The sequence below is a fragment of the Crotalus tigris genome, unplaced genomic scaffold, assembly GCF_016545835.1.
Source record: "Crotalus tigris isolate CLP2741 ecotype Arizona unplaced genomic scaffold, ASM1654583v1 scf7180000018371.15429387391:27106975, whole genome shotgun sequence".
NCBI lineage: Eukaryota > Metazoa > Chordata > Lepidosauria > Squamata > Viperidae > Crotalus > Crotalus tigris.
The window spans coordinates 24,676,053-24,685,915 of NW_024096970.1; positions in this window are offsets into that span (position 1 = coordinate 24,676,053).

Genomic DNA, 9,863 nt, shown 5'->3' on the forward strand with positions numbered 1-9,863 from the left:
TGCAAACACACCACATTTTGATAGATGTGGTTATAGTGTCCCCTGACTGATGAGTTACACACTCCTGGAAAATGTCTTCTATTTCTCACTGTTTTAAAAACACTCTGTGAAAGGAGACAGAGCAATGCTTCTCTTAGAGCAGAAGCTGCAGACTATAACAAATATTATACCAACTAAACTAAAAGATCTCAGTACAGCAATTTTCTCATGCTGACAACTCTAGTTAATGCCACTATCTTATTTGGTTCCTCTGTTGGATTCCCACAGAGGTAACTCTCCTCAAAACAGCTAGGAGATAAGAGATTTTGGTCCTTGATCCTAACCAAGGGGCTTTTATATAGCAGATTCAGATTTCTCTGGTGAAAGATGAGAGTGACTAGTTTATCTGGGAGCTGTTGCATCCAGAGAAATTTATGTGCAGATTGGGATTAAGAAAGGGGAGCATCATCCCACGAAGGGGATTAGCTCAAATTGAAGAAGCAGCACAATGATCATTGCTATATTGCTCTTTTGGATGCAATTCTTGATATTGTCAGCTCTGGAAGTTTTGCACTGGAATACAGTTAACAAAATTGGCACATTAATGATCAGAAACAACAAAAATAGATGAAAGAAATACATTGAGAAATTTTATATAGCAAGGGATTTGTAAAACATCTAAGAGATTACAAGATTGTAATTATCTGATGAAGAGAATGTCAGAAGTCATATTTTATAACTTTAGTTTCTTCTTTTCCTTTCCTTTTGTTTTCTTTAGATTTGTCTTTCATGTTATATAAAATCCTCAATAAACACAAATAAGAAAAATAGGAAAAGATAAGAGGCAGAGTTGCATTCTAGACAGTTTTCAGGAATCTTAGTACAAATCTGAATACAATTTGGTGGCAAAAATATTAACAATCTAAGATAAGCAGATGGCACCATGTCACCAACAGAAAATGAAGAGGATGTAAAACAGATAAAATAAAGTAATATCCTAAAAGTCAAAGTGAAAAACTGAACTACAGTTAAACATCAAGAATATTAAAGTAAAGATAATAGTCTGCCATAGTGACATCTAGATAAAAAATAAGAATCAAAACAAAATAATCAGTTCAGGACTTTTATTTTCCTTGGTTCTAAAACTGGCCAAACAGAAAACACTATGCACTTAAATTAAATGCAGAATATCACTAGGGGACATTGCAGTTATTAACTGAAAATCCTGAAAACCAGGATCTTGATACCAAATGCAGAATAGTAAATGCTATTGTTTTTCCTCTAACGATCTATAATTGTGAAAGTTGGATAATAAAAAAAACATTTAAAAACTGGATTCTTTCGAATTTTGGGTTTGAATGTGGCTATTGCATGTATCCCGGTAGCAAAAATAAGCAAATTTTAGACATCAAGCCAAAGATATCACTGGAAGTTAAGTTTATCAAATTAAGATGATCTTATTTTGATTATATCATGCAATAAAATTCCTTAGAAAAATTAGTTATGCTAGCAAATGAGGCTGGCAAAGAATGTACTGTATAGATACCATAAAGTTAATACAGGATTAATCCTGGAAACAGTAAATAAAGTTATAAAACATTGAAAGACTGAAAAGAGCTGTAATCTATAAAGTCTCTGAAAGTCAGAGACGAGAGAGAGAGAGAGAGAGAGAGAGAGAGAGAGAGAGAGAGAGAGAGAGAGAGAGAGAGAGATCTTCACCTAGGTCTCTCTTGTCATCAAATGATGATTTACCAAACAGAATTATGTAAATAAGCAGTTCTGCACTGGGTGTTTTCCTGAATCATATTAACCGTTCAGAGGCACTGGATTTGCAATCTGCACACAACTGAAGAGCAGGAGGTTGGAGAGGTCTATCTAGTTAGTATTTGCCAGAGGATCAACAAGTATCAGAGTAATTACAAAGTGTGAGCAAACTTGCCAGTGGCACATTTTGAATAAATGCTCAGTCTTCCCTGCTCCTTATTATTCAATCACAAAAGTCTGTGAACTACACAATCCCAACAGAACTTATGGTTTTAATCAAGTCTAGACTTGATTTCTCTGGAGACAGTGGAAGAGCCTCATGTTGCTACTTTTGATTTCTAATTTATAGCTTGAAATGATCAGATCTATTAAAATAATAGGCATTTAGTAGTATCAACTTCAAAATGCTTCCTAAGAGCATTTCATTTTATTTTATCCTTTTATTAAACCACCAGGCAATATTCTGATGAGAAAAGAACACACATATAATGCTTTGAAGGTGAAAGTTTAGTCTTAGTAACAAGAATATACTGTACCATGAAAGCCATTTGGATGACTTTGGACCAATCACTCTCTCAAGCCAATTCACCTCACAGGATTGATGTTGTGGGAAAATAGGAGGAGGAAGGTGTGTTGGATATGTTCACCACTTTAAGTTATTTGTAAAAATAATTTTATACACACACACACACACACACACACACACACACACACACACACACTAAAATGGGGCATAGTGCTTACCCTATGGAGTCTATGCCTACATGCAGGACCCAGGGGAAGAAGGTACTCACCAAAACTCACATGACATGACCAAAAAGAATAATTGTTCTACATGATGATATATCCAGGCACATAAGACTGAGAAAGGCAGCTTGTGCTGGGCCAGAAATAATCCTTATTTATCTGAATGAGTTTTATACATCTACGCCAGATAAGGCCATCTGGAAATGTAGGGTCACACAAAACCCAGCACTTAATTTCATACGGTCCTTGCTTTATTTTCAAATCCATCCACATATGCTCAGTTTGGATTGCTGAGAATATTTTCTCCCTTCTCTGGCAATGTAAGCTTAGGAGAGAAAGAAGCGTATCAGAAACATGTACAGCATAAAAAGAAAAAGAAAATGTGTTATAGCATGAGACTAGGCTGAAGCTGCCATACCTAAAGATCAAGAGGACAGCAAGGAATCTTGTCTAAAAGATCCCTTAGGGGAAGTAGTTAAGAAGGAACCATGTTGTTAAGGAAACAAAGAAAAAAAATGTCCCCTGAAGCAGACAAGAGAAATTGGGCCTTAGCACATGGAAAACCCCTCCCAAGTCCGATATATATATATGGACTGGTGACTCGCTCAAAGAGCAGGGCGCAGAAGCAGCAGGCCGTATAAGTAAACTTCCAGATCCTTTGCTTTCACTCTGACGACGTCAGCAGTTTGGCCGACGAAAACTAAGTGGTTTTACATTAAACAGCTTTTGTTTGTATTTTCATCCTGGTGTTCAATTCTTCTTTTGTTTTTCTATATATCCAATAAAGTTTTCCTGTTATTTTAAATTCACTGGCTCTCCATTTATTGTGCCTCAGTGTTTGAAGGAAAGTGATTTGAGTGTGGCTATTTTCCAGAGCTGTGAGTGTGTGAGTAAGTGACCATTAGCTGACCTGGGAGCACTGACACATTTGAACTTTGAGAGGCTGAGAGACAATTACAACATCCTCCCAAAACAAATAAGTTTGCTCCCCATTGCTCTTCATTACTCCAGCTTGTCTGGGCCTTTTTGGGGGGGTGGGGGGGAATTTTCCGAATTAAGGACCATATTGCAGTCCCCTATGATTTTACTAAGAATACTTTTAGGGTCTATATTGGGCCAAAGGTATTATTAGAAATATGGATTACATCTAAGACTGTTCGTTTTTCTTTTCTTTTGCTATCCTTTTACAAAAGTTAAATCAATAATACAGAAAACCTGGGAGATACTGAGGGAAGATTTATAGCAGATGGATACCCACCAGTGTTATGCTGAGGATCCAGGTTTATGGTGACTAGACATCTGAAACGGGAATGGGACAACTGCCACAGCCAACTCACTGCGGCCAACTCCCCATGGCCAACTCATCACAGCCAACTCGCCATGGCCAATTCGCCATGGACAACTCACTGTAGGACAATTTAACAATTGTATTTAATTATTTAAAATAAATTAAAATTTATTTTAATTTTTACCATTCATATTTCATTTTTGTCCTTCTTTTTGCATCCTTTAATGATCATTTCTTTGAGATTAGTGTAACTTTTGTCCCGCAACAAGTTGTCCTCTGGCGAGTTGTCCCACAGCAAGTTGGCTGTGGTGAGTTGTCTGTGAAAAGTTGGCCCTGGCGTGTTGGCTGTGGCAAATTGTCATAGACCCCCTGAACACAGAAAGGAGTACAAATGGGAGGGGGGGAAAGAACACACTGTTAAACTTTCTTGGCATCTGTGACAAAAATTACAGTAAAAAACTACAAAATAGTACTTAGACCTACATGTATATGAACCAACTTTCTCCAGCACCAAAATCACAGGAATGTGCTAGAGCTGGAAGCAAAAGCCTTTAAGATGTGACTGATTAAGGTCTTGTGAATTTCAGGCAGCAGGAAGGGAGTATACCAATCAGCTAATTAAAGTCACAGAGCTGAACTTAACTTTGAATTTGCTACTCAGAAAGAGGTACTGAAAAAGTGGACAATATTTTATTTTAAGGCTATGCCTTCCAGATGGGCACCGGAGGACAAATGTGTGGTAACTCTATCCAGGCTGTACAAACTCAGGATGTGTCTGGTTCTTGATCCAACCTTCTTCATTTTGGCCTTAGGCCAAAACTGAGGCCCTCAAAAGAAAAAAAGTGATTTTCCTGTGGGCTATACTACATTGGTAAAATTGTTTTCCATTTTTGCTGAACACATGAACAAAAGTGGTTGTAACCAGCATTTGGAGAAGAAAATGAACCATCCCTTCCAACTTGGAATTGGCTCTGAATACAACAGTTTCACAAAATATATCCATACGATGTGTCTGTGCCATCTATTTTTTTGTCATCAATATCTATATCATCTGTATCTCTCTACATATCCATCCTAGAAGCAAGGAAAAGACCCTTTTGTCATTATGGATTCATAGTGTACAAGTATAGAAGCTTAATGCAGACTTGTCCTCTTGACATTCCAGTCATGTTCTGAAATGAATTCCATCCTCACCTATATTTCTCATTTCAGCATTAACACTTGTTGAATCTATGCTGGAATCTTTAAATAGTGCTTTCAAGTATTTATATTTAGTTAAATTATCTCAATAAATCCTGATTTTTGTTTTAAGAAACAAGGATAAACAGAAGACCTTTTTATTACCTTTCTTCCCATACAACAAAAGCCAAGATGATGAGGCCAAAAAGCTACAGCAATATTGTTCACTCAGAGCGAGCAGGCAGCCATTCTATATCCTAATTAGATGTAGCAATAGCAGCTATTCACATAAAAACATGATGCAAACAGAGGCAGCTAGTAATTTATGAGATCATTTTCATTGTTAATACAAAGGGAGTTCTTTTAATGTTTTGTTCTTTGTGAATTCTAATTAAAATACTCAGCCATGTTTTTATTCCATCCTCATTGATATCTATACTAAAATTGCTTCCTTAGGATTATTCATCAGCATACTTTTTTTTCCTGACACCAAGGAAGTTGTTCTCATTTAATTTCTCTGCTTCAACATTTTATAATAATAATAATAATAATAATAATAATAATAATAATAATAATAATAATAATAATAATAATAATAATAATAATAAAAAGTTGGAAGGGACCTTGGAGGTCATTGAGTCCAACCCCTGCTCAGGAAGGAACCCTACACCATTTCGGACAAATGGCTGTCCAGTCTCTTCTTAAAAACTTCCAGTGTTGGAGCATTCACCGCTTCTGGAGGCAGGTTGTTCCATTGGTTAATTGTTCTAACTGTCAGCAAGTTTCTCCTTAGTTCTAGGTTGCTTCTCTCCTTGATCAGTTTCCATCCGTTGCTTCTCGTCCTGCCTTCAGGCACCTTGGAGAATAGCTTGACTCCCTCTTCTTTGTGGCAGCCCCTGAGATATTGGAACACTGCTATCATATCCCCCCTCGTCCTTCTCTTCATTAAACTAGACAAACCCAATTCCAGCAACCATTCCTTATATGTTTTAGCCTCCAATCCCCTAATCATCTTTGTTGCTCTTCTCTGTACTCTTTCTAGAGTCTCAGCATCTTTTTTACATCGTGGTGACCAAAACTGGATTCAGTATTCCAAGTGTGGCCATACCAAGGCATTGTGATGTGGTATTAATACTTCACGTGATCTTGATTCTATCCCTCTGTTAATGCAGCCCAGCACTGTGTTGGCTTTTTTGGCAGCTGCAGCACACTGCTGGCTCATATTTAAGTGATTGTCCACTAGGACTCCGAGATCCCACTCTCAATTACTACTATTGAGCAAGGTATCCCCTATACTATACCTGCACATTTGGTTTTTCTTGCCTAAATGTAGAACCTTACTTTTTTTACCACTGAATTTCATTTTGTTAGATAGCGCCCAGTGTTCAAGTCTGTCCAGGTCCTCCTGTATCTTAAGTCTGTCTTCTGGAGTGTTGGCTATTCCTGCTTGGTGTCATCCGCAAATTTGATGAGTTCCCCATGTATCCCCTAGTCCAAATCATTGATGAAGATGTTGAAGAGCACTGGGCCCAGAACAGAGCCCTGGGGCACCCCACTACACACTTCCCTCCATGTAGATGCATTTCCATTGAAGACCACACACTGAGTACGGCCGGTCAGCCAGCTATGAATCCATCTGGTGGTGATGCTGTCTAACCCACATTTTTCTATCTTATCGAGTAGTAAGTTGTGATCTACTTTATCAAATGCCTTACTGAAGTCCAAGTAAATTATGTCCACAGCATTCCTCTGATCCACTAATTTTGTCACTTGGTCAAAGAATGCAATAAGGTTTGTCTGGCATGATCTGTTTTTGACAAACCCATGTTGGCTTTTAGTAATGACTTTGTTTGCCTCTAAGTGTTCACTGATTCATTGTTTGATTATCTTTTCCAGAATCTTCCCAGGTATTGAGGTCAGGTTGATAGGTCTGTAGTTTCCTGGATCTATTTTTTCCCCTTTTTTGAAGATGGGAATGACATCACCTCTTTTCCAGTCCTCTGGTACTTCCCCAGTGCCCCAAGATCTTTAAAAATATAGTCCAGTGGTTCTGAGATCACATCTGCCAGTTCCTTGAGAACCTTGGGGTGTAATCCATCTGGTCCTGGTGATTTGAAATCGTCTAGACTGGACAGGTGTTCACTTATTATTTTCTTGCCTATATTAACTTGTGTTTCTATACTGTTTTTATGGCACTATTTTTGATAGGTTGGTCTGTTTTTTCCCTTTGTGTAAAGACAGATGCAAAAAACAAGTTAAATAATTCTGCTTTCTCCCTATTGCTAGTCACCTTCTTACCACTTTCACCCACTAATGGACCAATCATTTCCTTCACTTTTTTCTTGTTTTTTACATGTTGAAAGAAGCTTTTTTTGTTATTTTTGACTTTGGTCGCAAGCCTTAGTTCATTTTGAGCCTTGGCTTTCCTCACTTCATCTTTGCAGGCTCGGGCTATTTGTTGATATTCTGACTTAGTTATGTGCCCCTCTTTCCACTTTCTATACTTGTTCTTTTTATCTTTCAATTTATCAGAGTGTTCTTTATGCAGCCATGCTGGTTTCTTTTGAGAGCTGTTATTTTTTCCTCTTTGTTGGTATTGAGCTAGACTGGGCTTCTATTATCTTGCTTTTCAAAATTTCCCAAGCTTCTTGTGTTGTTTTCCCCTGGAGGATTCTCATCCATGGAATCCTTCCCAAGCCCTCTCTAAGTTTATTGAAATTAGCTCTCTTGACGTCCAAGACTCTAGTTTGACTATGTTCTATTGCTTGTGCTTCCATAATGTTGAATTCCAATATTGCATGATCACTTCCTCCCAGGGTTCCTATGGCTTCAACGCCTTCTATCATTTCATCTCTGTTAGTGAGAATTAAATCCAAAATGGCTAATCCCCTAGTTCCCTTCTCTACTTTTTGGGAGACATAATTGTCTGCTAGGTTTGTCAGGAATCTGTTTGATTTTTATATGTCTAACTTTGAAGATACTGTAATTTTGTCCAGAATGGGACATTTAGGCACGGACCCTTGGCAGTGCCTCCTTTGCCCTCTGCCACCCATCTCAGCCCATTTACAGCCAGCTTTCCTCCTCCGCTGGCCCTCCTCCAGCCTAAACCCATTTTGTTCCATCAAATCTAATAATACTCCTTTAAGTCTCAGAATAGAATTAAATATTTACTGCTATTCTTAATCTTAATTTTATAAACAGAAAATATTTTTTCTCCACAGATGTCCCCAGCTGTTTCAGTGGAATGATGACCAGAAAAATAACACAAGAGAATATCCAAGGACTGGAAGGGGGGGCCTGCTTACATTGATTAGAAGTTGAAAAAAAGGGCTGCTGTTCTGACCCAGGTCGCCTAGGCAGATGCAGGCACCTATAAAGTCCTTTATTGCACTGCTAAACCATGACAGAGAGCCCTCCTGGGGTGTTGAGAAACTTCCACTCCATTTTTCCCCAGAAAACAACCACCTACAGTCAATAGAACCCAGTCACACCAGCTAGGTCCACTAGTCACGAGAACCAAAACCCCAAATAGAAAGAAAGTCTAAGCCCACAAACCAGGTGCATGAACAAGGTTCATAAGCCACAATCCAGAGTCAGAGTCTGCAAAGCTAGGTATGCAAATCCAAAGGCTGAAACACAGTTGAAGTCCATGAATCAATGTTTCCAAAAGTCAGGGGAGAGTGTTGCAAGACAAATGGTTATTCCCTACGAACTCACCCTCCCCTGGCCTCTAATTAAATTACCCTGAACCAGGTGTTCCTTGTGAGTGGGGCAGGGCTGTCTCCTCGCAAGCAGCTTTGTAGATCTCCTCTGAGCTTCCCTCCACTCCACTCTCTATGCCCACAGATCAGGTGGGGGAGGCAGCTGTTCCTTATCAGAGGGGATCTGTTGTCTCTCATCATTGCTGCCCATCTGCAGATGATCCTCTACATTTGTAAAGGCAGTTGGCTCTCCATCTGGATTACCACTTCCCCCAATGCTGGAGGGGCCTGGGACAGCATCATCCTCAGACCCTGGACTTTCCTGACATTTCAGAGAAGATGTACCATCCCCATCAGATGATCTCAGTTTCGACTCCGACTCCTCCAAACCAGGATCCAACAGCGCTATGACACTTGGGCTTTTCTCACCTCCCATAATTCACTGGGCTGCACTTCTGACAGCTATCTGTAGACGTGGAGGCTAGCTAGCTACCATCTTGGCTGGCTTCAAAAAAGTTTGAACCAATTAAGAGAAGCCGTGGATTGATGGTAAGGTGGCTTGCCTCTGAAAGTCATCTGCTAGGAGTCTAGTGGGCTTCCTATGCAATTGGTTGGCTGTTGCAAGAACAAAATCCTGGACCAAATGGGGCAGGATTCCATCAGGGCAGTGTTTATGTTTTTATGATTTGAATCTCCTTGAAACTGCTGCTTGTTGCTGTTGCTTAAGGGGAAAACACAAAGAATACAGAACTGAGGTCAATTTTAGATGACACATGCGCTGAGAATGAAATGAAGGCAATGTCATGGAGGCATAGTAAAATAATGATATTGCCAGGAGATGCATGTGACATAATAAGATAGTAAAGAAGGGTCCTTTGAGCACAATCACATTGTGAGAAAACTGAGCTTCTGATCTTGGAGACATCTCTGGGTCCCATAACCTGCAGGATACCTGGCCCTAGCTTATTGCAAATAATCAAATACTATGGCTTATCAGTGCAGGAGGAATATAATGCCTAAGCTTGTCTCCCACCCTTTGTTTTCTGATTTGGTGAGGAAATCCTTCCTATTCAGAGGCCGACTCTCAGGCTGCCACCTAAGCCCAGGGATTTAGAAAGCCCAAAGTGGAAGGACATCCTGAATCAGAAGGTTTGTTTTACCCTCATTTGCAGGGTAAAAGGGCCCCATCCATAGCCCTGCCTGAC